We start from the raw sequence: 27,835 nt of genomic DNA on the forward strand, positions 1-27,835 counted from the left end.
GTGTTTGTGAGCTGCCTTGACAGTGCAGCACTGTCTCCAAGAAGCCGCAGCAAACAAGAGAAGGGTTCTTATTGGTTTTGGCTAGAAATCTTCTAGCTTTCTTTCACTTACTTTTTCTCGTCATTCCCACCCCAGTTCCATAGTCAAACAAATCCATACACATATAAAGCCAGAATCATGCAAACAAATCCATACTCTCCCTTGGCAACACCACAGTGGGAGTGCTTTGGAGGGAGGGATGCTTTAACTTTGCAACTATAGTTGTTCTCGTACATATCCCTTCTCAAACTTCAAATAAACAGATGATCTGGATACATAGAATATGCTTACTCTACAATGCCACTCTCTCCATTTCTCTCTACCTCCTTAATATCTTTTCATTCTTTGCAGATCTTTCCTTTCTACTGCCATTGTTATCACTCATCTGTATTATTTCATCAGCCTCAGAAATCGGACACTGTGAGTGGTAGTTTATGTGTCAACTTGACCGGGCCATCGGATGCTTAGAGAGTTGATTACAAATTATTCTAGGTGTTTCTGTGAGGGTGGTTTTTGAATTCAAGATGATAGCCCTGTATGATATGGGCAGCCTCATCTAATCGGTTGAGGGTTTGACTCTGACAAAAGGCTGACCTTCCCTGAATGAGAGAGAAGTCTTCCCCTCTGACTGCCTTCTAACTGGGACACAGGCTTTCTTCTTGCTTTCACACTCCAACTGATACATCAGTTCTTTCCGAGTCTCTAGTCTGCTGGCCTTTGGACTAGAGCTTTACCGTAGACTCTCCTGGTTCTCAGGCCTTCTGACTGAGATTGGAACTAAACCATCAGCTCACCTGGGCCTCCAGCTTGCTGACCTGCCCTCGAGTTCTTCATAATTCCATGAGGTAATTCCTTTTAATCTCCCTCTATATATACATGTATATATCTTATTAGTCCTGTTTCTCTGGAGAACCTAATACAGACCATTATACTGTTTTCAATATATTTTCATTTGAAACTAGAGAGCCATTTGTACAATAATTTATGAATTAGGATTATATACTAATTCAACAAATAATGTATTAAATATGGAACCCCTACATCATGCTAAGCAGTAACCTTTAGTCCTCAATGGTCATCATTGTGTTTGGTGTTTAGCAGGCATTTAATAAATATGTGTTGAATGGGTGAATACATAAATTCCATCAGTTATTTTGTGAAAGAATTTTTGCTTCTACTAGAGTGCCAGCGTTTTTTCTTCCATCTATATTAAGGTGATTAGTTTCTTGCAAAGAAAGTGCTAATCATTTTGTTGCTAGGAAACCACTTTGTCCAGCTGCAAAGGTATGTATATTATAGTTTTAGGACAAACGACAAAACAAGTTCCGAGTATGATTAACATAAAATAAAGAGGCTTAATATATGTTAGTTTTCAGTCAATATGTTAGATCTTGAGATTTTTGATTAAATAAATCTATTAAAATCTGTATTGGTACTATGACTGTAAAGATTCCCGTTTTTTACAGGTTATAACAATGAGAACCAAAAAGTGGTTTACTTCTGGTATGTATAGTTACTGAACGGTGGGGGAGTGATTTTTAGAAACCCAGTATTTGCTGTTTCTTCATGGGCACACTGCTCTGGAAGTCACCATCATCTATGTCAAAACTCCCTCAGGGACCCGGCCCCTGCCCACTCCCCTGAACCCCCAAGTACCATGCTCACCCTTGCTCCGTGGGTGTCAGGCAAGAGTCTTTTTTCCCCATGTCTCTTGAACACCACAGGCTCATTCACACATGACAGCCTCTTTCCTCTTTTCTGCAGAGCCTAGAAATCTCTTTTTGCAGTATCACACATTGCTGGCTTCTTCTCTTATTTTTCCTTTAGATTTCACTCAGATGTCTTCCTTGACCTCCCTATGTCAAGCGGTGCACATCTTGCGAGTCATTTTCTATCCTGTTTCCAAGTTTATATTCTTCATAAAACTTTATCCAAAAATATATTTTCTTTTCTTTTTTTGAGACAGGGTCTCACTCTGTCACCCAGGATGGAGAGCAGTGGTGTGATTAAGGCTCACAGCAGCTTCCACCTCCCTGGACTCAGGTTATCCTCCCACCTCAGCCTCCTGGGTTGCTAAGACTATAGGCATGTGCCACCACCCTCAGCTAATTTTTGTACTTGTGGAGCTTGGGTTTTGCCATGTTGCCCAGGCTGGTCTCCAGCTCTTGGGCTCAAGTAATCGACCCATCTCAGCCTCCCAAAGTGCTGGGATTACAAGTGTGAGCCACTGCATCCAGCCTTTCTTTTTAATTTGGTTTGCTCTTTCTGTCGATATCACTGGCAGACAATATCTGTAAACTATATTGTCCATGATGACTGAAGCTGTCTCTACTGCTGGCCTTTACATTTTGAGTACTCAATGCCTAATATATACTAGATGATCAATAAGTGTTCTCTGAAATGACTGACCTTTGATTCAATGAACAAATCATATGAAAATACAATCATGAGAATAAGACTTCTTTGAGATGCTAATCTGAAAAAGATTCAAGATTAAATTAAAAAGTACAACTTTAACTAAATGTTCTTTAAATCAGATAGTGCCATTATTTAAATTTATTGGCTAAATTTTTATGGAATTTCTGTACTTTCAAATTAGAAGAGTTTTTATGTATATGTTACTGGGATTCTTTATGAATAAAATATATGTATGTTTTTAATGTAAAAAGATAACTTCGAGAAGTTCGAGACCAGCCTGGCCAACATGACGAAAACCTGTCTCTACTAAATATACAAAAACTAGCTGGGCATGTTGGCGAACACCTGTAATTCCAGCTACTCTGGAGGCTGAGGTTGGAGAATCACTTGAAGCTGGGAGGTGGAGGTTGTAGTGAGCCTAGATCGTGCCATCGCACTCCAGCCTGGGTGACAAGAATGAAATTTCGTCTCAAAAAAAAAAAAAAAGATAATTTCATAATGTCTCAAATACTTAATATCAGTTGAATAGGACTATACAAAACCCTTAAAGCTCATATTTGCCATCATTTGAGTGAGGTTACCAAGGTATCAAATATAGGGATGTATGTCATGTGAAAAGTAACTGTAAATCTTAGTGACAAAGGCTACAATAAAACATAAACTATCTTATTCTACTATATTTCATGACTTATTTGGTATTTAGGAAGCTCAACAGCTTATACTCACTTTTTTTTTTTTTTTTTTTTTGAGACAGAGTCTTGTTCTGTCGCCCAGGCTGGAGTGCAGTGGTGCTATCTCTGCTCACTGCAAGCTCTGCCTCCCAGGTTCACGGCGCGATCTCTGCTCACTGCAAGCTCTGCCTCCTGGGTTCACGCCATTCTCCTGCCAGCCTTCTGTGTAGCTGGGACTACAGGCGTCTGCCACCATGCCTGGCTAATTTTTTGTATTTTTAGTAGAGACGGGGTTTCACCATGCTAGCCATGATGGTCTCGATCTCCTGACCCCGTGATCTGCCTGCCTTGGCCTCCCAAAGTGCTGGGATTACAGACATGAGGCACCGCGCCAGGCCACTCACACTTTGTTTTAAATTAAAATGTAGTATTTAAAATCAGATCATATATTTTTAAGTATATTGCTTAAGTAGTCCAGATTAATAACATTTTTGCTGATTTATGACTTTCCTATTTTGAGAATAAGCAATATCCTCCATAAGAAGCTGGATAATTTAAAGGCAGGAAACACTCTGTAGTCATGGTTGTCAGGTTCTCGGTGCCAGATGCTTATGGTGAGAGCTTGGCTATTGGGAGCACCTGACCCAGGTTAAGTGAGTAAAAATAAAGGGTTTGGTAAGAGTGAATATGTGAGGGAGAGCCGGAGCTAAACCCAGAAGAAAAGCTGCTGTTTGGTAAAACATTGCCAGAATACTAAACCAAATGAAGGCCAGGAGGGTGTGCTATGTAACTGAGTCATGGAAGCGTCCCTATCAGTGCCTGAAAGAAATAACTGAACAGTCATGGGGCTTCCCTGGCCTGGATCAGATGAGCCTGAGTCATCCTTATTAACCAGTTTAAATTGCCACATCCTGACCTCTTTTGCAATCATGATTTTCTTAGCATAGTGTTTATAAGTTATTACGAGATACTAGGTTTTATTCTCTCTCTCTTTACTTACATACATGGGGTAGGTGGTATTAAGAGTCCCTAATTTTCCCTTCTCTCCCCTACCTTCCATAGCTTCCCTGTGGGTGTAGTCTGTTTCCTTACCCCATTGACTTAGGGCTTGGCCAAGTGATAATTCCTTTGGCTAACGAAATAGTGACCAGAAATGATTATGTGCTTGTACCAAACTGATGCCTTGAGAGACACATAAAGTTACCCCCAGTGCTCCTGGGATATCTGCCCTTTGCCACAAGTGGAGCCAGTCTCAGGAAATTATTGTTTTCTCAGCCTGGGTGCTGAAATGAAAACCCAAACCCATCTGAGGCCTGTGATCCATGCTAGGGCTGAAAGCCTAGGCAAGCCCAATTGAGATAAGCCCAGTGGCAGATCCCCCACTAACATAGGAGTGTGGCAAAAGGATTGTTTTTTATAACCCGTGGGCATTACCTGATGTAATCTCTGGAAAAATCTAATTACAGAAGAAACCTGATTAATTCAGAAGAAACCTAATTAATTCACCAACTGATAAAGTACCATGAATAACATAGTGAATTTATTGAAGAAAAGATAAAATGATTAATAGAAAGAGTGCTTATAGGAATTAATATTGAATATTATTGACAAAAATGATATAATGACTATGCATTTATTTAAATAACCTGCTAGAGCTCTACAGGATGACTCTAAGGATTTACTGGTGACAATATCTAAAAACAACCAGGTTGGATGGGGCAACTCTGGTCTTTGAGCCACTGTATTTTTTTTTTTTTAATGCCGTAAAGCAATTCTGTGGCAAGATTCTATTTTAGGAAAGGGTAGATAAGTAAAATTTACCAGGACACTGGTACCTGAACATTGTGATCATAGAATTTGATTTTTCCAGCGAGCTCTTTAGAATAGTACATGTCCCATGTACAAAGTTATGTATGAAACTGTTGATTCTTCTAATGTGGAAAGCCTCTCATTATTCCTCTGTATTGTAATAGATCAATCCTATGATTTTTTTGGTACTACATTCTTCTTTATTAGACTCTATCTCTTCCAAACAGGTAAAGAATTAGAGCAATATTCTTATCTTTGAAAGCATGTGTGCTGGCCGGGTGCAGTGGCTCATGCCTGTAATCCCAGCACTTCGGGAGTCTGAGGCGGGCTGATCACCTGAGGTCAGGAGTTCGAGACCAGCCTGGCCAACATGGCATAACCTCATCTCTGCTAAAAATACAAAAATTAGCTGGGCTTGGTGGCAGGTGCCTGTAATCCCAGCTACTCAGGAAGCTAAGGCAGAAGAATCGCTAGAACCCGGGAGGCAGAGGTTGCAGTGAGTAGAGATCGTGCCACTGCATTCCAGCCTGGGTGACATAGTGGGACTCCGTCTCAAAAAAAAAGGAGCATGTGTGCCACAAATAAAGGCTATGTTGGCTGCATTTGTCTGTGTTTCCAAATTGCTGGCATTTTATTCATGTGTGTTGATGCTTTTCTTTAGGTTTCCTATTTAATTTTCGATACGGTGAAGGCAGAGACTGTTGCTCTCTTTAAAGTTACCCATGGGACATGCTAGAAAGGTTTGTGGAAAGTGAGTATTAAGTCATTGTTGCTGATTGTCTGTCTTCTACACTTTGCTATTACAGACCTGGCCAAAGACTTTGTTTAAATGAATCCTGTCTTTTTTTTCCAGCTAAGCTAATAATCACCCTTCTGGAAGAGGTTAATTTTGGTCTTAAAAACAAGCAGTAAGTATGCATCACACATTGAAGGAAAGCTGTAGTTAGTATACACATTAAAACAATGTAAACTAAAGGCCAGATTATTTTACTCCTCTGAAAATTCAGACAATCTGGAGTTTCAAAAATGTTTTTATTTCATCGTCTTGATCTATATGATCATTTCACACATCAGTAAGTGATGCTTTCATTTTTTTAAAGTAGCATAACTATCCCAAACCTGGAAAATTTCAGTAACACTAAAAATAAACCAGTTAAATAAACATAGGGACATTTTCAAAGATAGTTTGGGACATAAATACTTTAAAAATCTGCCACACCTGCAACTGTGAAGTATTGATTCTGAGGCTTTTCAAAGTTATGCACTATACAGTTCATACTGTAATATGAATTAAAGGGGCTAGGAGAATAAAGGCACTAGTTTTTTTATAAGCTGATTTTTATGATATTAATATAATTTCTTAAAAAACCTTCAACTCAACTGCGTAAGTTCCTGACATTAAATGCAATTTTTTTCAACTATCAAATTACAGACCATGTATTTGTAAAATCTAAAAAGGAATAAACTTTTGTGTGTTATGGTGGGATATTTAGTTACTGTAGTGATTGAAATTACTTTTAAGTGTCACTTTTATTCTCTGTATAGTAGATTTCCATAATATACACCTATTAGAGACACCTTTCAAGAAAATGCTAACAAAATTGCCAGCTTTAAAGATATTGAAAACTTAAAAAAATCATTTCTCTGTTTTAATGAGGGCAATACTGTCATATTGTAGTAAGATTTTTGTTCATATTAAATTGAAGCAACATCTGCACAGCAAGATAAATAATCAGAAGGGTAAACAGACAACCAATAGAGTGGGAGAAAATATTTGCAAATTATGCATCCGACACAGAACTAATATCCAGAATCTACAGGAAACTCAAACAAATCAGCAGGAAAAAAAAACAAAAACAAATAATTCCATCAAAAAGTGGTCAAAGGACGTGAATAAACAATTCTCAGAAGAAGATATATAAACAGCCAACAAACATATAAAAAAATGCTCAACCTCACAAATTATCAGGGAAATGCAAATTAAAACCAATGCCATACCACCTCACTCCTGCAAGAATGGCCATTATTAAAAAGTCAAAGAACAGTAGATGTTGGTATGGATGTGATGAGAAGGGAATATTTTACAGTGCTGGTGAGAATGTAAGCTAGTACAACCACTATGAAAAACTGTATGGAGATTCCTTTTTCTTTTTTTTTTTTTTTTCTTTTCTTCGAGACAGTATCTCGCCCTGTCACCAGGCTGGAGTGCAGTGGTATGATCTTGGCTCACTGCAACCTCTGCCTCCCGGGTTCAAGTGATTCTTCTGCCTCAGCCTCTCAAGTAGCTGGGACTACAGGTGCACACCACCATGCCCAGCTAATTTTTGTATTTTTAGTAGAGATGAGGTTTCATCATGTTGGCCAGGATGGTCTCAATCTCTTGACCTCGTGATCCACCCGCCTCAGCCTCCCAAAGTGCTGGGGTTACAGGTGTGAGCCACTGTGCCCAGCTGGAGATTTCTTAAAAAGCTGAAAGTAAACTACCATTTGATCCAGCAGTCTCACTACTGAGTACCTACCCAAAGGAAAATAAGTCATAATATGAAAAACACACATGCACACACGTTTATAGCAGCACAATTTGCAATTGCAAAGATATGGAACCAACCTAAATGCCCATCAACCAATGAGTGGATAAAGAAAATGTGGTATATATACACTGTGGAATACTAGTCAGCCATAAAAAGGAATGAAATAATGTCTTTTGTAGCAACTTGGATGGACTGGAGGCCATTATTCTAAGTGAGGTAACTCAGGATTGGAAAACCAAATATTGTGTGTTCTCACTTATAAGTGGGAGCTAAGTTATGAGGATGCAAAGCGGAAGAATGATACAGTGGACTTTGGGGACTCGGCGGGAAGGGTGGGAGGGGGGTGAGGGATAAAATACTACACATTGGGTACAGTGTACATTGTTTAGGTGACAGGTGCACCAAAATCTTGGAACTTATCCATGTAACCTGTACTCCAAACACCATTGAAATTAAAATTAAAATTTTAAAAAGTTGAAGCAACAAATAATGTAACAAAATGCCTATTCAAAATGACGAAGTAAACAATAATGGCTTCTTTCTTCTATCAAGTACATTTGAGGTGATGACGGTCCTGAACCATCTCAGGGAACTAAATATTTAATAGATCACTCTCTTAACCCAATAGTTATTGGAAATTTCCAAAGGAAACTTATCAGTATAGATAATTGATAGAAAAACACACAAACAATTCCATAGAGGACAGGGAAGACTGCATCGTTAAGAGGGTAGAATTACATGCCTCACAGGCTATCGGGGTGAGGTACCTGACAGAGAATGTTTCTAGCCTTGCACAAGCCAAGCAAAGTGTGGATCTGCAGGCAGAAGTGGCTGGCCCTCAATGAGCTGAGTGCTGGGCATTAGTCAACTGCTGATTCAGCCACAGATGCTAATCAGAACATCCAGAGAAGAAACCGGGCTGTATACTCCCCAAGAAATATCAGATGTAGAGCCAGGATTGGCATGGACCTCAAGGACACAGGACAGACCTGAGGGTCTATTCCCTGTGCCCCCTCACAATTCCATACATGTCCTTGCACTCACACATCAAACACTGTCTAGAGAGGAACATGGTGGAGAGCTGGAGAGCAGAAATAATAGACTGAAGTCTTTCTACTGCCTTGTGTGGGAGCTGTGAAGACTAGGTTAGTTACAAAGTTGTAGTTGGAGTAAGTTTGTGACCACATCACAGAGGAAAAAGCAGAATCTGCGTACACCTAATGTTTGTGATTCTTGCCATTTATTCAATTCTATTGTTTCTCAGGCTTTTGTTTCCCATTTGCAACTCAGCACTGATGAAAATTTTTCCCTTTACCCTAAAACTGTTAGCCTGAATTCACGCCTGAAAACTGGCAAGAGGACCTACCCTACATTGTAAAGACAACCATGAACCATTGCAACCAGACACCTGCAGAGTCAGCCCCATGAAAAGAAGAACCCCTCCAAGACTATACTAGGAGGTGCCCCAGGAGGGGAAGAAAAATTGGCCAGTCGTCTGGGAATTACAGTGTTAGTGGAGAGTACTGAGTCCCTCATCCTCATCTAAGGAAGAGGCACTCCCTTCCCAGTGCTCAGGTTTACTGGCAGCGGGGAAGATTCATGAGAAGGGAATGAAAGATGGTGGGATTGTCTGCAAAAAACGGGAAAAAGGGAAGCCTCGTATTCTGATTTGCGTTTAGATGCCTGGTTAGGCCACACTCCTGCTTTTCTCCTTATGCCCTCCTGAACAGGGGAAAAGGCGAGACGGAGAGAGGGGAGAGGAATAAGGCAGGGGGCACCCACAACCCTGGCATGGAAAGGAAGTGTGTTTCTCATGAGTCAAGTGGAACCCTCCAGAGGGAGTTTCCACTGCATGAGGGGAAGCCAGTAGCAGTGGGCTCAGAGTGGACTGTGAGGGTCTAGGGCTGGAGACTGGACTAGATCCAGGTTTCTCATCTCAGAGAACTGTGCCCCAGGAGCCCAAGGAGGGCGTCCCATGGACCACACACATGTGCTCAAGGACAGGGTCAGCACGGGGGTCTGCCTGGAAGAAGGCTGGACGGCCAGTCAGTGAGAGCTGGAGGGGCAACAATGACCCGGCCTGGGAGCCCTGTGGCTGAGTCCTGTTAAACAGTGATATCCTCCTGCTCCCCACAATCCAGCCTCCTGCTCACGATTATCCAGGCTCAAAGTTGTCAAGGGCATGGAGGAGATAGGGAAAAAGCAAAACGTGTCCCTTTTCTTCGCTCACTTCACAAGCATAGCCAGAGATGGCAGAACGGAAAGCTTTGAATTAGATATGAGACTGGAATTTTAATATGCACAAGACTGAATTCTAATTTGTTAATTCTAAACAGAAAGATATTCAGAAAGTTCTAATATCTGCCTAAGATGACATTCAAGGATGGGAAAGGGAATTCAAGTGATATGGGCTGAGAGTAGTGACTGAAAAAATATAAAGCCATTTCATTTTTATAGCCTCAAAAAACTGCTTTCACAATGAATGTGGAATTATGAAGTTAGATTAGAATAATGGAGACGAGTTTGTAAGGAAAGCAGAAAGAATGCTGACACTTATTGTACAGACATTAATAGGTAAGTAATTTGCAAGGGTTCTATGTCTATTACCTCATTTAATTCCTACAATGAACGGTGTATTACTCTCCTCAATTTAACTGAAGCCGAGAGAAATTAAAACTTGCTCAGGGACACAAAGCTAATGAATGATAAATCTGATATTAAATATAGGTAAATATAGTGTCAAAGGCAGTACTTATTCCACTTGTACTCTACTGCCACCAACTGTGGTGGACTGTGAGACATTTTTCGTACTAAAACTTCCGTTGTGTCTGCTTTAATTATGTCTAATCTAGTATGAAAAGACACGTTATGGTAATAGTATACTTTAGTTGAACCTGTCAATGGTATATGATGATTCTTTGTCAGTTCAAATACTAATTCCCTATTTTAAAACAAAAAGGTACAGTTTTGCCTTACTGTGAGTTTCCTTTGTTTGGGTGGTGTACTTTGGTGCCATGGAGATGATATTCGCAGACAGATGTTAATGCGTCATTATAAACACTGCCTGTTCTTGCTCTCTCATGAAAATGAAGAGTTCTGTTAGTATTTCATGGAACATCGCCACCTGGATTTGACTCAAACCTTCTCTTTTGACACGTTTTCACTCTGAATGACTAGTTTCCTTTTTGTTTGCTTCTGGTTCAGATTTCGGAGGTCATATTTCAATGCCCATTTTGAAAAGTGAATGGTGGGAGAAGGAGGAGGCAGAATGTAGGTTGGGCAGAGAAGATGGCCTTTTAAAAATGTTTTTATGCTGGAGACTTTTAATAGAACAATTCTGACAGCAAGCATTGAGTGAGTGGTTTATTCAGATATTCCCATCTGAAGAATTCCATGATCCTAAAAACACAGATCAATTTTTCTGATATTTATCTACTCCCTTAGCTTCCCCAAATTTGATACTTGCCCAATTTTGAGAGTGAATATTTGACTCTGTGCTCAATATCTGATTAAGTCTTACTAGTGCATTCGTGTTGAACCTAAGTCTCAAATGCCTCTTCTACATTCCGTATTTTATTACCCTTCTGTTTGGAACCAATCAAGGACATTTTCTCTTACACTACAGATATTCAGTAGTTTTATATCTTAAGAACTCATATGCTCTTAGTCGTAACATTTATATTCATTTGGACCTTTTTTTTATTTGACCTGGGATTCATTCCAAGCAGTAAATAGCTGGTCTTATAGCCATAGTCTCTCATCAACACCCAGAAAGGCATCTCTGAGTTGAAGAGGAAAAAAATGAATAAAACAAAAGAGGGGGTCAATATAGACTTTATTAATAATGTATTAGAAATCAAGAGGTTGAATTAACTCACATCTGTACTTCAGACCAATTAAAGGGGGGAAAGAAATGTAAATAAAGTCTGTAATTATACCCGGAAGTTTTAAGGTAAAACTTTAGAAGGCATACTTCTAGCATTCCATACAAGTCTTACATTTTGATTCTGTGTTCACAGTTAGACTCTAACTGGAGGCCTGATGAATGGATTTATGGAGGCAGGAGACCAGCTTAAAAAATATATATAATATATACACAAACATATAATATATATTTAATATATAATATTAAATATAATATATACAATATATTGAATATAATAATATATAATACAATGTATATTATATAAAGAAATATAAATAAATAAATATATATTTATGAGACAGGGTTTCACTCTTTCACCCAGATGGGATTGCAGTGGCACGATCTCGGCTCACTGCAACCTCCACCTCCCAGGCTCAAACGATCCTCCTGCCTCATCCTCCTGAGTGGCTGGGATTACAGGTATGTGCCACTACCACAGGGCTAATTTTTTTTTTTTGTATTTTTAATAGAGATGAGGTTTCACTATGTTGGCCAGGCTGATCTCAAACTCCTGACCTCAAATGATTCACCTGCCTCGGCCTCTTGAACTACCAGTATTACAGGCTTAAGCCACCGAACCTGGCCGAGATCAGCTTAATCTTATCTGTCCTTGTTGTTTTTGTGGCTGTCCTTCTTATTATAAGCATCGGTACTTCTATCTTTCTTTTCCATTCTATCTTTACGATGGTATAGGAACAAATGCTTTATAAAACCCAATGAACAAGAAAATCATCCAAATAATGACGCAGACTCTGCTTTATTGACAAAGAAGGTGACGTTCCGAAAGGAAGTCATTGGTCAGAAGACCATGCAAAATGAGGTTGCTCAAAATATTGAATGCCACGTATTGTATGAATGTCTGAATTTGACAGATGGGAGGTGACTTAGAGTTGTCAATACATAATATATACAAGTATAGTTTGTATGAAAGTTGAACTTCAGAAAATTTTAGTCTAAATTTTACATTTGCATTTTACCACATTAAGTCTAGATTTGGTGGTATGTGTAGAGGAAAAAAAGTTACAAATATCCCACCTAGATTATCTTGAATGCCTCTGCTGTCAACTTTAAGGGCGACTTGTGGTGCTATTCCTGACCTAATATCTGCAGAAGGCTGCAGGCTATGGCCATCGTGGGCTGGTGTGTATTAAAAGAAGCTGGAGATTGTGAATTGGTTAATGCATAGTTGGTTGGATGAAACTGCTTAAAAGCAGCTATTTAAATTCACATCACCAGTCAAATGACAATGTGAAAGGGGTGATTGTATTATCTTTAGCACTTGTTTACTCTTTTTGAGGTGAAAGGACAGGAGCAACCGCCTGGATTCACTTTTGAAAACGATGGTAGCTATCAAGTTCTCTGAGTATTCCTATAAGCCCTCCCTTCCAAGCAATATGTCCTTCCTACTGAGTGGTTATTTGAAAAGCTCAGTGAGGAAAAGCTCTTTGAACTGTATTTTTTCTTTTCAGCTGAATGAGAACATCTGAAAGTCCATCTCCCATTTTCTTTCATTGACACTAACTCACTTTGACAGTCTGTATCCAATAGAACTATATATCACAATGTGAACTAGAGTTGGCCAGACATTTCAATGCTTACCAGCCCTGAACTCACAAGGCCATTTTTAGCTTCTAGTTTGTTTGTAGACTGCTGTTCAAGGTAAGTTCCTATGTAAAGTGACTGCCTTTGTTCTTCATGAAATTCAGTTTTATTTCTTAGGCAATATAATTTTTTGTTTTTTATTACATTGCAAAACACTTTAGGACTCCAAGAAAGTAATTTTGCCTTATCTTCCATTCACTATTTGTCCATTTGTAAGTTTATGACAAAACCAGATGTCCATCACAGCAATGAGAATCAGATACTTGATGAATACATATAAATTATGCACATAAAACTAGGTGCAGTTTTGTCCATGAAGTACATGTTCACTTGAGGCTTCAAAGAGTTCTGCTTTATATTCATTTAAATGAATGGTATAATTTTTGCATGATTTTTCTTGATACTTTTGAAATTGTTCCAAACTTGAATCCATTACTATTAGATACTGTTTATACCATGATAATATAAAAGTTAGAATTTTGATTATATATGTGTTACTTCATCTATTGCTAGAGGAAATAATTTCATGGCTTCATAACTTGGTGGAAGAAATTACATTTGAAACATGCAGCTTCCATTCCTGTTTTGTCCTGTTCCTAATTATATTATGACACTCTATGTGTTCCCAGTTTGAACAAATAGCTGTAACCTGATGAAGCCATCTTTGTCTCTATTTTTCAGTGCCTAACATTTGGGTATTTATTGAGTGCTTTGACTGACTAAAGCATGGGGACTTTGTTATAACAGGAGCTTTTAGTCTAAGCAATTGTTTCTAAGCAAAGCCCTTAAATGTATTCTTTAAAATACTTCATTTTATCTTAATGGACGAGACACTGTTTGAGGATAAATAATTCCTGCTTTTGAGCATTTTATCTTCTAGTGAGGAATAAGCATGTATACACTCCAATATAATCTGTGCAGCACTGTGTTATCAAGAGGTAAGAGAGTGTGGGAGGGCGCAGGGGAGGGAGAGATTGTCATAAGACTCTTCTAACTGAAGAGAGTGTAACATATCCAAAAGATAGTTAAGAACTTGACACACAGAAATGAGGTTGAGGAAGGAAGTGGGTGGGGCACCACAAACGTCGCAATGGCTTGGAATAAAATTCAGACTCCTTTCTTTAGCATCCAAGGCCCAGATCAGTGATTTTCCTCTTTGGCTGAAGGTCAGAATCCAACTCGTGAACTCCAAAATCTGACGCCTAAACTTCATCCCCAGAGATTCTGATTTATTTCAAACCAAGGTAACCCTTAGCATAGAACCAGAGCTGACACTTACTGATCAGAGTGATCTGGCCCTGGCCTGCCTTTCAGGCCTTACTTCCTATCACATTCTTCTGTGTTCATTTAGCTCCTGCCATCCGCTGACCCCACTCCCTCCAGCCCAGCAGCTTCTGTTCCTCTAAAGCACAGCTTTACTAAGGATGACTCGTTGCTCCTGGACTATTATTTCTGAGATAATAATAACAGCTGATATTTGCTGAGGACACACAATGTCCCAGGACCCAGACAGCACATACACTGTAAAATGTATTAACTCATTTAATCCTCCCCACATATTTAATCCTCCCCACATCTTTATTTTCTGGTGGAAGAGCCTGACGTACAGAGCTGTGATGTCACGCCCAAGTGGTTGCAGAGCTGGGATTGGAAGTGATGAGGCTGGTGCTCAGAGCCCTGAAGCCCAACACTCAAGCTACCATTTTCATTTTTTCTCTTCATATCATTTAAGCCTTGATCCAAAGGTTACCTTCTCAGAGCATTGCTTGACTAACCTGACTCCCATTTCTCTAATGCTTTACTCTGCAATTGAAATCAGTGTTCATTTATATATTTACTTAATTTTTTTTCTAATACAATGTAAACTCCACAAAGGCTGACTATATCTGCTTGTTCACCATTGTATTTCTAGTACCATAAAAATGGCACATAGAAGGTTTTCAACAAATATGTATTAAAGGAAAGAATGAATTTCTGGTGTAACAAGTATTCAAGGGAGAATACAATTGCTTCAGGCACTACTCTTTCCTGGTATTTGTCTGGCATAATGATTTCATGATTTGAAATTCCAAAGAAAGGGCAGCTAAGGGGTGTTTGATTTCATACACTCAGCCCACATTTCAATATTCCCTGAACCTAAGCATTACAGTGGATGCCTATAGGCAACATCTTTGCTTGTTAAGCAAGCATCCATTGTGCCCTGTTTTCTTGCTGGCAGAGCATTAATATTGCCCTGGTTTTTCTTCTCCAGGAGGCTTCGGTAGTGAGTGGTGAGAGCGTGAGCCCATCACAGTGGGTCTGTCCCCCTTGCTGATCACTCAGGTTGGGCAAGTGTCACAGTCCTGGCAATTGAGACCTGAGTGAAGTTCTGCAGGGGATCCTCTGGTAAAGATCTTTTTGCTCTTAAAAATGTAGACAAGAGAGTGAGCCCCTCCACCCTTGTACACCAACACGGTCAGGTATGAAAGGAATCCCTGCAGCTGCAGTTACATCTTGAGACAATTAGGTTAGATGGCCTAATAGTGAAGAATACTGGATTTGGAGTCAAAATCTGGCTTCAAATTGCAACGCCGCCCCTTGCTAGCTACATGGTCTTGTGTTAGTTGGCTAATCTCTCTGTGCCTCATTTCCCTTTTCCGTAAAATGGGTAATATTAGTGCTTATTTCAGAGAATATTTGAGGATACATGAGTTAATATGTATTTAAAGTTCCTTCATTTGTAAAAATAAAAATAAGGGGTCAACTTCATAGGACTCTTGTGAAGAATACATGAATTAAAACATATCTGAGGTACTTAAACTAAGGCTGGCACATAGATAGTGTTAATAATTATTAGCTAAAAACAAAATAAAATAGTGGGAGGACAGAGCCAAGACAATCTCGTGAAAGCGGAACTGAACCTTGATTGTACTGAACTTGGGACCATTCCTTTACATCAGATTTTAAAAATTTATACTGTCATCATTTAAGCCATTAAAATCAGAGTTTTCTGTGTGTCCTCCAGTGAAAGTATATTTAATTTATTTATTTATTTATTTTTAGACAGAGTCTTGCTCTGTTGCTCAGGCTGGAGTACAGTGGCACACTCATAGCTCACTACAGCCTAGAACTCCTGAGCTCAGGCAATCCCCTTGTCATGGCCTCCCCAGGAGCTGGGATTAAAAGGAGCTACCATGCCCAGCCGTGAAAGTCATCTTAACTGACATATTCCACATAAATGTGGAAGTGGTGGAACCAGTGTTCATCATATATGAGACCACTGGGGCCACAAGCTTCTTTCTGCATGATAATTCAGTTTGGAGCCTGCATGAGAATGGAGAAAAACCTCTTAATCATACTGAACACTTTGCTTTCACAAGAATGGATATTAGTATTTTAATTCAATCCCCAACAGTTAAATGTTCTCAATTTTAATGACCAATATAGCCAACAATAATTATAGGGCACAGCTCTGCAAGGAGACACTATTAAATGTCCTAGAATCATGCAGGGCTTTAAGAATCTTTATCTCAGGCTAAAGCAACAGGGAAAGCTTTATATTTTGTTTCCTTCCAAATCTAGCTCCCATGACGAAAATCTTCAAGTCCAGAACATGCAGTGTTTAATTATCTAACAACTACTGAATCTCATTTGAGCAAAAACAATTTGATCGATGGGTCCAGCTGTGACCATTGTGTAGCGTGAATTTTCTGATCACTTTAAAATGTTGGCTATGCAGCTGTCATCTGGAACTTTAGAATGCACTAGCATTAAAATGCCACAGCTATTTTACAGACCCGTCTGTATCCATGAGAGAGATGGCATTCTTCAGGGGATCTTCAGTATACAATTTGTTACATATTCTAGAGATGCTGTAATCAGTGTTAATGTTTTCATTTCTCTTAAATTCCTGTATTAGTGTTTCTGAGCAATTTAGAATGGGGTTACCTCAGGATAGCTTTTGCCTAGTAAAGGACTATTTGTTGAAGTTCTGTTTTGCTTCTCCCTACACAATGCTGCTTAACATGACTCAGACTGTGGAATGGGATTCTTGTTTTTTATATTCTCACAATTCGTACTAATGATTAGGGAGACTATGGGAGGAAGGGTCAGTACAGAATCTTTCTCACCACAGCTGTCAGTTGGCAGGAGGACAAAGGACAAGCCAGAAGCAGTAAGACTGCTTCTCTTTGAGTCAGGGAAGCATGGAGATGATGCAGTAGCTGGCTCCAGGCTTGTATTTGAGTCATCTCTGATACTTAGGGTACATTAGTTAGTTTTATCCCCATCTTCCATAGAAACTGTCTGCACTTCCCTTGCAGAAGTATAGGGGTAGGATTAGAGATAGTAATTTCCACAGCAACTTAAGTGAGAAGAAGGATCTGGAGTTTCCAAATTGCCAAGGAATGCAAGACAACTTTTTAATATAAGATGATTTTAAATGATGTCTACATCTTCCTTTTCTGTGCTGCAGTGACATGCCTATTCCCAAGTCTGCACAAATAAAAGCAATCTAAATGTAAAGAGGATATATTGATATCCAATACTGAACAAATGGATCATTTATTTGCTTTCAAAGTCACCTTTCCCATTTTCAAACCAACGGAGAGAAAAATTATCATTTAGCTGGAAGTGTCTGTTTGACATTATAGGAAGGTAAAGAAATTTTTTTCGGGCTACTTCTCTATGGTATCTATAAACATTAATAGTGTGGTCCACTATATAGAAGTGTAGCTCTCTCTATCTTTTTCTCTTTAATTATATTGCTGCTGTAAACCCAGAAGAAATCTGTAGCTAGTGATATGGTTTGGCTGTATGTCCTCACCCAAACCTCATCTCAAATTGTAATTCCCTTGTGTCAGGGGAGGGTCCTGGTGGGAGGCGATTGGATCATGGGGGCGGTTTCCCCATGCTGTTCTTGTAACAGTGAGGGAGTCTTCAGGAGAGCTAATGATTTTAAGTGTGGCACTTCCTTGTGTGTCTGGAGTTGGTTCCTTCTGGTGGGTTTGTGGTCTTGCTGACTGCAAGAATGAAGCCGTGGACCTTTGTGGTTAGTGTTATAGTTCTTAAAGATACCATGGACCCAAAGAGCCAGTGGTAGCAAGGTTTATTGTGAAGAGTGAAAGAACAAAGTTCCCACAGCTTGGAAGGGGACCCGAGCAGGTTGCCACTGCTGGCTGGAGTGGCCAGCTTTTATTCCCTTATTTGTCCCCTCCCATGTTCCGTTTTTGTCCTATCAGAGTGCCCTTTTTTCAATCCTCCCTGTGATTGGCTACTTTTAGGATCTGGCTGATTGGTGTGTTTTACAGAGCGCTGATTGGTGCATTTTACAATCCTCTTGCTGGACAGAAAAGTTCTCCAAGTCCCTACTCAACCCAGGAAGTCCAGCTGGCTTCACCTTTCATTCTTTCTTTCACTGTCTGTCCTGCCACCATATAACTTGGGCCTTGCTTCCCTCTGCCTTCCACTATGAAAGTTTTCTGGCCGTGTGCAGTGACTCACGCCTGTAATCCTAGCACTTTGGGAGGCAGAGGCAGGCGGATCACCTGAGGTCAGGAGTTCAAGATGAGCCTGGCCAACATGGTGAAACCCCATCTCTACTAAAAATGCAAAAAATTAGCCAGACATATTGGTGTACGTCTGTAGTCCCAGCTCCTCGGGGAGGCTGAGGCAGGAGAATTGCCTGAACCCCGGAGGCAGAGGTTTCAGTGAGCCGAGATTGCGCCACTGCACTCCAGCCTAGGCGACAGAAACATGCGGAACTGTGAGTCAATTAAACATCTTTTCTTCATAAATTACCCAGTCTCAGGTAGTATTTTTATAGCAGTGTGAGAACAGACTAATACAGCCAATTAGGAATGTTAACGTGGGAACAGTTTGTGACCTCGACCATCATAGGCACTCAGCAAATGCTAGCTGATGTGTTCAGTAATACTGAGAAAGAGAATAATTAATTGTAGAGATATGTGGAAAGCTTGATACCACATATTTTAGTGAGCATTCAGACCCTTTTTTTTTTTTTTCGACACAGTCTCATTCTATCACCAGACTGGAGTGCAGTGGCATGATCTCGGCTCACTGCAACTTCCGCCTCTCATGCTCAAGCAATTCTCCTGCCTCAGCCTCCTGAGTAGCTGGGATTACAGGCACTCACCACCACACCCAGCTAATTTTAGTAGAGACAGGGTTTCATCATGTTGGCCAGGATGGTCTCGATCCCCTGACCTTGTGATCCACTCGCCTTGGCCTCCCAAAATGCTGGGATTATAAATGTGAGCCACCATGCCTGGCCCAGACTTTTTTGTTAGGAAACCATTCCATATGAAGTAGAAAATCTTCTACAGTTGTCAGGGTTATTTATCCACATAAAATATTTTGACCTTTGTTTTCTTTTAGCGAAACTGAATTTTCCAAGGTTGACCTCCTCTGATCAATTGTATCTTCATCTCTTGTAGGTGACATCAGCCACTAATGATTTTAGTTCTTTTTATGTAGAGACATATTTTCTTGTTTTTACTATTTTTCAGGTCTAATGGTCAAAGGTTTAAACTTGTTTATGTATTCCATTGAAAATTACTAGGAAAGCAATCCTATTGCAATGCAGCTGGTGCTGATCTCATGAGAAGTTCTGGTCAAAGAGAAGGAATGAAATGGCATAGCTGTAAAGAAAACAATCAAATGGACATGTAGTTAAGTTTGGCTGGTATCTCCAAGTTTGGGATCATAGTGATTATTGCAGGAAGAGATCAATAAAACATATTTCAAAAATTGTTTTTGTTGCTTTTCCTTTTTATTTCAGGATATATGATTAGAGGATGGGAGGAGGTCACAAAGCTTGTAGAAAACTGCATAGTTAGAAGTATTCCTAGGGCATTTCCTCTTTTTATAAAAATGCATAATATGGTTAACAATTACAATGTTAATTCCGATTTTTCTTAGTAAACTAAAAGAAAAATCACATAGAATGTATTTTTTTAAGCAAAAGAGCACTTATCTGCTTCAATCTCAAAGTGGTTTGTATTTAACATACGGAAATTTTTGTTTTTATATTTGTTACCTAGAAGACTGTGCGGTTTTTGTGTCCTTTGCCTTGGAAAAATTTTTTATAATTTCTATGATACAGAAAACTTTTCTATATATTTAAGTGGTCAGTTGTATTATATTTATTCACACCTGCTTATAAAATCTTTTAAAATGTCCTGTATACTGTATAAAAATCTGTCTTTCCCCTTCCAGTTGGTCAGGTACAGAAAAAAAAAGAAATTGAAAATATAAAGAGGTTTAGGCATCAAAGATAGACTAAGAGGTGTAATATTTATCTAGCAGAAGTTCCACAAGAAAAGACACTGGAAAGAGGATAAACTAAATAAAAAGGAATAATACGTGATTTTTCCAGACTGTTAAATAAACAGTTCCTCAGATAGAGATAGAAGAAACATGAGTCTTGAACAATAAATAGAAAAACTGCAGAAAAACCAAGATGAAGGTAAAAATATTAAAAGAAGCAGTGATGAACCACAAATTATAAGCAATGATTCACAAGAATTATAATTTGTCTGAAGCAAATTTTACATTAGCAAAAACTGACTGTAGAAAAAAAAAACCTTGACAATACTGAGAGAAAATGGCTATCAACACAAAGTGTCATTTAATAATGAGGCTAAAATAAAGATATTTAACACAATGGTGGATTCTTATCACTCATAGAATTTATCTGAAAGAACCATTAGATGATGACATTTATTAAGAAAAAAACTCATCCCAGAAAAGAGCTACGGTTTTTTTTTTTTAGATGAAGTCTTGCTCTGTTGTCAGGCTGGAGTGCAGTGGCCCGATCTCAGCTCACTGCAACCTCTGCCTCCCGGGTTCAAGCAATTCTCCTGCCTCAGCCTCCCATGTAGCTGGGAGTATAGGCGCATGTCACCACACCCAGCTAATTTTTGTATTTTTAGTAGAGATGGTGTTTCACCATGTTGGCCAGGATGGTCTCAATCTCTTGACCTCGTGATCCTCCAGCCTTGGCCTCCCAAAGTGCTGGGATTACAGGCGTGAACCAGTGTGCCTGTCCTATAGTTTTTTTTTAAGAAGATATATTTACATAAATATTTGTGTAAAATATAATAATTTAACAGTGATAAAGACACATATGGAATTTTGAGTACATAGGGAAACTAATATACTAGGCAAAAATTACCAAGATATGTGGGTCAAAGCATTCTAAAACCCTTTTGTTGTTTAAGAGTAAAACAGAAATATTATCATACACCTTTAGGAAGTCAAGTATGCACATTAAAATTTTAAGGGTAACAAATAAAAGAATAGGATCTTATATAAAGTTAGAGTGAAGGTGAGTGACCTGAAAGGAAAATCTAATGATATTGTTTAGAATGCACTAAAAAATAAGCATATGTAAAAATTAAAGAGAGTTTAAGATACAGAGATTTAGAAAGTTTAAGAAATCGCTAATTGAAGTTCCAGAGGAATAGAACAATAAAAAGAGAAAATATTTGAAAACATACTGAGACTATTCTAGAGTTGATAAGAGATTATAATTTGCAAATTCAAGAAGTCAAATAATTAAAAGCATAGCTATATTGTGTAAGGCTATATTATTATTCCCAAATACTTGCTACTCCTTCCTGCAGAGGAAAATATCTGTTCACCCAGTGGATATTGGGTGTGGTAACGTAACTTGTATTAGTTAATGAAATAAAAGCAGAAGCAGCACATGTCTCTTCTAATTAGAGGCTTAGGAGCTAGCATGTTTTGCCATTCTTTCTTTTTCTTTTGCCGTAATTACTGGAAATGCCCTAAATTAAGGCTCTTCTGTCAGCCTAGATGTCACATCAATGGAACATGGTGCAAAGCCATGGGTAACTTGTAATCGATGTGTGGCATAGAGGACACATTAACATTTGTTGCTCTATTTATTGATATATATTTGAGAGGTTTGTTGTTAACACATTTTAAACTAGACAGCAGTTCTCAATAGACAGAGATTTTGCCTCTCAGGGAACATGTCAATGTCTGGAGACATTTTTGGTTAGCACAACTAGAGGTTGTGGTACTACTGACATCTAGAGGACGGTGGCCAGGAGCTCTACTAAACATCCTACAAGATACAGGACAGCCCCACAACAAGACTTTTTCAGCCCATAAGATGTCATCGGTGCCAAGGCTGGCAACCTCTGATCTAGCCTATCCTAACGATTTTATATACCCAGACACATTATAGTGAAACTGCAGGTCACCAAAGACACAGTGTTGTTAAAAGCAACCACAGCAAATGGACTGATTATAATAAAAAATACTATAAAAAGCAAGATAGGCTTCTTTAAGTTCCACATTATAAGCTTTTCAACCCAAGGACCAAAGTTGGACTCACACTTAGATGGGAAATTTTCGGTGAAATGAACATACATATATTAAAACATAAAAGAGAGAAATTTGCAAATTCATGTGTCCACATTATTCCCGAGCCAGACTCTGGCTACTGTGTTGATTGGTGTTGAAAATTAATGACTTTGTTGTATTCCGTGATAATGTGCAGTCATAAGATAAAGCATTTTAAGGTATTTTCCATTATGTGACCCATCAATGAAAAATTCATTATTTAAAATCCCTGGGAAAATTAATAGATATACCAATTACATGCACAACAAATGGAAATATAAAAATAACCTTTATAATTCATTCACTATGAATTATTATGTACTTTGGCCAAAGGTGACCAATAGCCAGATAGAGTCAAGGTTTAAATTTATAATTATGATGTATTTTTTTCAATGTTAATATCAGGGATTATAGAGAAAAGATAGCAAACAAATTAAAGCTATGAAGAGAATACAAAGCATGCAATCCTGACAGCATACAAATTGGTTTCACAGAGCATTTTGGTCTAGATGTTAATGAGAATTTGTTGGACTAGTTTCATCTGTGATTTTAATAGTCTTCATATATTTATTTTACTCTTCACGTATTTTCTCACAGCACAGGTGTTGCACGTAGGACAAGTTGACACAATTAATAGTTACTTTTCTCAGACTGACAGTTTAAATATATCTTGTGATCGATAATAACTGGACATATTACTTATTTTCCAGATGTCTTCATGCAGTATAAGAAAACGAGTAAATAAATAAAATGGTTTTTTCCTCAACAACTTGAAAAAAATTAAAGTAGAAAAAACTTTATTTTAATTTCATTTTGTCTATATTTGAACCTAACAATCACTTTCTGAAATACTTCTCTCCCTTTTTTTTTTTTTTTTTTTTTTTCCAGAGACAGGGTCTCGCTCTGTTTCTGAGGCTGTAGTGAAGTGGCAGAATCATAGCTCTCTGTAACCTTGCACTCCTGGGCTCAAGCAATCCTGATACCTCAGCCTCCCGAGTAGCTGGGACTATAGGAATACGCCACTGTACCTGGCACTCCATATTTTTCTAAATGTTTGTTTCAGATGATGTTCTACCCATAACATACTCACTCAGTACCACAAATTACTATTTGATATTTTGTTTTCACATTAAAATTGTCTTTATGAAAAACAAATAGAACTGAATTTTGTCAAGTCTTAAAAGTGATCTCTAGAATGCCTCTGTATTCCATTTGCAAATATGTACTACCAAGACTTTATTTTGAGAATTTTACTATGAAAGCCTTTACATGCGGTTATCAAAGCGGTAAATGAAATAGGATGTGCAGAAAAAGAAAACATAATAATAGTAATAATAATCATAACAACAGCTCAAAGAGAGGTCTGGTCTTCGTTTTTAGTTACTTGGAAGTAACTTCTAAACCCTTGGAATTTTGAGAGTGATTGGAATGTCTTTGTTATTCATGGTAATCCCCTGGTACCACATCTTATAATTAATGCCAATGAGATGACTCAGAAAGGAGCAAGCCATGCCAGAAAGACAAAACGTATGATTGTAGTTTTGTCTAGTTTTGGAGTTTGGGGCCAAGTGATATCAGCCTGACCTCCCAGGATTGGGGTGCTAGAGATCGAGCTCAACCGTGTGGATGATGATTCCATTAATCCTGACTATGTAATGAAACCCCAATAAAATCACTAGCCCCTAGAGACTCTGATGAGCTTTCTGGGTTGCCAGTACTCTGTGCATATTGTCACACATCTATCTATTTGTAGAGCTTAATGCACGCCTGATGCAAAGACAGATTCAAGTTTTGGGATCCTCCCAGTTTCCATCCTACGCATTTTTTTCTTTAGATGGTTCTAATTTGTATCCTTTGCTATAATAAAACTGTAATTGTAAATACAGCACTTCCTGAGTTCTATGACTTGTTTTAGTGAACTGTTAAACCTGAGGGTGGTTGTGGGAATCCCCAAATGTGTAGCCAGCTGGTCTGAAGTGAGGGTGGCTCTGGAAACTCCCAAACTGTCAGTTAGTGTCTGAACTGAAGGTGATATTGTGGGGACAGTTCTCTTAAACTTCACAGTTGGACAGTCTCATTGAGTTGGCGTCTTAAACAAATTTGACAGTTGGAGAACTGTGCCTTTAACCTTGAGTTATGCTAACTCTGGATAGAAAACGAAGTCTTAGATTTTTTAGTAGTTTGCTCCAAATCTTCTAATATCTGGAGAATTTGAGATCTGAATTTGAGACCCTGCAGGGTGATCTGATTCCAGGATCCATCCAAGAACTTTAAGCTGTTTTAGAAAACTGCAGAATAAAAAGATAGTTTGGATTCCCCCTGAAGACCTTGAGACAAAGATATAAGTGAAAATAGTGGTTTTGGGAGGTGCAATAAATAACAGTTGGAGGATGGAGAATTCAGCCAGAAAGAAAAGGCAGCCAGTGTTATGTGTTATCCAGACAACTATCATTGCAGGTGATTGGAGCTTACTCCATCTGGGGAACTGTGAGTAAGGGTAAAACACGTGCCATCTGGGTGTGAGAGAGCTGTGACATTGACATTCCAATGTAGTCTGTGGTTGAGGACAAAGATTCAGGGAAAAGGGTGAATTTTATTTCCCTGGCACTTCTAGACGACACAATGCACAGACAGAGTGCTTGCCAAACGTTTGGGAGAAAGCTGTTTAACAAGCATATGCAGTTATTAGCAGATGGAAATCTAGGCTTTTGGGGATTGGGCACACTGAAATAGCAAGGCCTGAGGGATATGAGCATGCACAGACAGCTCTGACAGCAATAATAGCAAATACAATAGCACTGTCTTGGAAAGTGAGGGGTTAGAATAACAAACTACACCAGACTGAAGCCTCTGCTGTCAAACCTGAAAGAGAGGGGAGGCGTATGGCTAGACAATGCATTGGAATCTTCAGCCACATCAAACATTAGAAGTCCACAGTAATTAATAAGGTTATCTGCTGTTCAAGTATTTCTCCCTTCAAGGGTGAGGGGTTTGTTCCCTAAGCAGATAGGAGTGCAACCTAAAGATGCCCGCGAGGCATCAGTCTCCACATATGCTTCAGTTGAAGAACACTGTGTTGTCCTGGGTTTTAAGTACTTCAGGGACATTCTGCATTCCATGACTGATCTACACATGGATTCTTTGAAAATCCTTCTTAGTCCTAAAGCTCCATGTAAGGTCAACTGTGGCTTTTGTTTGGTCTGCATTTCAGCTCAACTTCTCTGCCTAATCTGGCTTCTTTTTCCCCTCTTCTACAGGTGCCAATTTCAGGAACACTCCTCTAGTAAACATCCTGAACAATTATCAGCTTCCCATAAAACCCAACTTGAAGCAATCAGAATACTTTAGCACTTCTTATAATGCTAAGTTGAGATGGTACCATTTCCTAAATATGAAGAAAAAGTAAACATGATTCCTGTAAATGTCTTACAATTTTCTGACTCTGAAATATTATGTAAGATGCTATTCTTATATAAACTCAGTAGCTCCTTATGAAAGTTAATAAGCCAAGATCCCATAGGTCAAAACACATGACTAGTGTTTAGTTAGTCAATAGTGTTGGGGCTCAGAAAATGATACCTTAAGGTATGTTGCTTTGGCATTCTGAGTGCTTTGAATTAAAGGAAATTGGAAGGTCTTAGAAGCTGCCTCAGAATCAAGGTCTCTCTGACTTTCCCTTGTTTCTCCTCCACAAGTGTGGGAGGGGCTTTCTCTGAAGTTCTATTATCTGATGCAGGGAAGTTCTTCCAAAAGGAATGCAATTGTCTGGAACCCCTCCCTAAGAATCTCATCCAAAACCCAGGGAATATTAATCACAGAGAGGAGATTAAAAGTCATCCCTGCACCCGGACTGGCTATCACTGATTCCCCCGGAGGCTGCCCCCAAACAAGTTTTATCACCTGAGAGACTTTATTTGCATAGTAAGACAACCAGTGTTCCCCTGCAGTGCCTCCACTCTTCCTCCCACAACTTGTTGCCACCTCCCTCCAAAGCTCAAGCCGCTATTTCTTTATGCTTAGAAACTTCAATCCTCTGGTCCTTTGAGTCTCGTATTCTTCTGTGAGGTTCCTGTGTGCATGCATGTAGCTAACATGCTTTTTCTCCTGCTAATCTGTTTATTGCTATTTTATTTCAGCAGACCTCATTATTCCTTCAGAGGGAAAGTTTAAAACTTCCCTACACTAGAAGACAGAAAATCCTGTTTTGCAAATTAAAAACAATTTTAATTATGAAAATGACAAGCTTAAAGACATTTTTAAGATATTTTTATAAACCTAATTTTATTTATGATATATACATGTTTTATTCTAAATAAAAATGGATTAAATATTAATAAATGATCGGAGTGTTTCATAATTCAGGAGGCTTTGTTCGAAAGTCACATCATTATCTATGGCTATGTGAATTTTACCACCTTTGAAATGCAGTTTTAAAGAAGATACTTAGCTTCTTTTTCTTTGGTCAATTTTATCCCTAGTAACAAATGGTTAATTCCTTTTTTTGTTTGTTTTTTTTTTTTTTTGAGACAAGGTCTTCCTCTATTGCCCAGGCTGGAGTGCAGTGGCCTGATCTCGGCTCACTGCAACCTCCTTCTCCCGGATTCAAGCAGTTCTCCTGCCTCAGCCTCCTGAGTAGCTGAGATTACAGGTGCCCACAACCAAGACTGGCTAATTTTTGTGTTTTTAGTAGAGACGGTTTCGTCATGTTGGCCAGGTGGGTCTCAAACTCCTCACTTCAGGTGATCTGCCTGCCTGGGCCTGCCAAAATGCCAGAATTACAGGTGCAAGCCACTGTGCCTGGCCGACAATTAAAAATTTTAATCACCAAATAATCATGAACTAAGTTCTTCATTAATTCAGCTCTTACTATAGAAAGATATGAAACAAATTTTCAGAGCTTGTGTTGAGCACCAGAATCCCTAAGTCAGAGGCTGTCAGCTAGGAGCAAGATGCTTCCTACTATAACCGTTCAATGGGTTCACCTTGCCCGCTGCCTTGACAGAGCCGATTTATCAAGACAGGGGAAATGCAATGGAGAAAGAGTAATTCACACAGAGCCAGCTGTGCGGGAGACCGGAGGAGTTTTATTATTACTCAAATTAGCCTCCCTGAGCATTCAGGGATCAGAGTTTTTCAAGATAATTTGGGGAGAAGAAGCTCGGGAAGTGGGGTGGGGAGTGCTGATTGGTGGATTGAAGATGGAATCACAGTGGGGTCAAAGTGAGGTTTTCTTGCTGTCTTCTGTTCCATGGGTGGGATTACAGAACTGGTTGAACCAGATTACCAGTCTGGGTAGCATCAGCTGATCCATCGAGTCCAGGATATGCAAAATATCTCAAGCACTGATTTCAGGTTTTACAACAGTGATGTTATCCCCAGGAATAATTCTGGGGAGGTTCAGACTCTTGCAGCCAAAGGCTGCATGACCCCTAAACCATAATTTCTAATCTTGTAGTTAATTTGTTAGT

At 39.0% G+C, this 27,835-nt stretch overlaps 1 long non-coding RNA gene across 2 annotated transcripts; it reads left to right on the forward strand.

The window, feature by feature from the left end:
- The first annotated feature begins 381 nt into the window (after positions 1-381).
- LOC104006254 (uncharacterized) lies at positions 382-26,549 on the forward strand. 2 transcript variants are annotated; one of them, XR_001717248.2, is made up of 3 exons: positions 382-884; positions 5,599-5,688; positions 23,256-26,549. It is a non-coding gene; the product is annotated as an uncharacterized LOC104006254 (long non-coding RNA). The 2 variants fall into 2 exon arrangements; XR_679876.4 differs by lacking the exon at positions 23,256-26,549 and adding an exon at positions 5,791-7,780.
- The last annotated feature ends 1,286 nt before the right edge of the window (positions 26,550-27,835 follow it).

The sequence above is a fragment of the Pan troglodytes genome, chromosome 3, assembly GCF_028858775.2.
Source record: "Pan troglodytes isolate AG18354 chromosome 3, NHGRI_mPanTro3-v2.0_pri, whole genome shotgun sequence".
Classification (NCBI taxonomy): Eukaryota; Metazoa; Chordata; class Mammalia; order Primates; family Hominidae; genus Pan; species Pan troglodytes.